At 49.9% G+C, this 625-nt stretch overlaps 1 protein-coding gene across 2 annotated transcripts in view; it reads right to left on the bottom strand.

Moving 5' to 3' along the window:
• The window catches only part of fer (fer (fps/fes related) tyrosine kinase), a 25238-nt gene extending 24652 nt beyond the window's left edge, over positions 1 to 586 (bottom strand). For both annotated transcript variants that reach the window (XM_023426873.2, XM_023426875.2), the window contains exon 1: positions 425 to 586. The gene's annotated coding sequence lies outside the window, so the exon portion shown is untranslated. The remainder of the gene's footprint in view (positions 1 to 424) is intronic.
• Positions 587 to 625: the final 39 nt, after the last annotated feature.

Here is a 625-nt window from a genome sequence, read left to right as displayed (position 1 = left end):
TCACAATAAAATAACAGGAATAAATCCGAGTTTTTTCTCAGTTTAATCGCATCAAACAGTTTCACTTGATTTTAATCTATTTTTAAACTGAGAAATTTCACATTCCTACAACTGAAGCTAGGCTAACGCTAACCGCTCCACCTCATTGACACCAATGGGAAACTGAAGCTAACGGGCTAACGGTCAGTTAAACTTTATTAACAACAGCTTTAACACAAACGAACAAATAACCACAGCAATAAGAACTCCCGCTCTCCTCTCCCCGTGTTTCTGTTCGTTTCTCCCGGTGAATAAAGAAAGGATGAAGAAGGAGAAGAAGGAGAAGAAGGATAAGGAGGAGGAGGAGGAGGAGGAGAGGGAGAGTCGGGAGGGGGCTCGCTGTTTTTCCACTATTCCTAGGCCGTTTTCAGCCGCAATAACGCACCAGGAAGCGGCTTTTTCCAACGGCAGACTCGCTGTCCGGTCACCGCGCTCCTCTGCCGTCCTCCGCCGGGAACATCTCCTACTGTTGTCCGTGTTTTTCTGCTCCGTTCCCCCGGCTTCCCCTCCTGTTGTCCGGCCACAGAGCTAAGCGGCTAACGGCTAACAGGGAGGGGCTTCCGCGGGAAACGGAAGGGGGGGGGGG

Source organism: Seriola lalandi, unplaced genomic scaffold, assembly GCF_002814215.2.
Source record: "Seriola lalandi dorsalis isolate HSWRI2012SDOR001 ecotype SW California unplaced genomic scaffold, Sedor1 jcf7180002054845, whole genome shotgun sequence".
Taxonomy (NCBI): Eukaryota; Metazoa; Chordata; class Actinopteri; order Carangiformes; family Carangidae; genus Seriola; species Seriola lalandi.
Note: the sequence above shows the minus strand (reverse complement) of the source record. Positions and strands in the feature narration are given on the sequence as shown.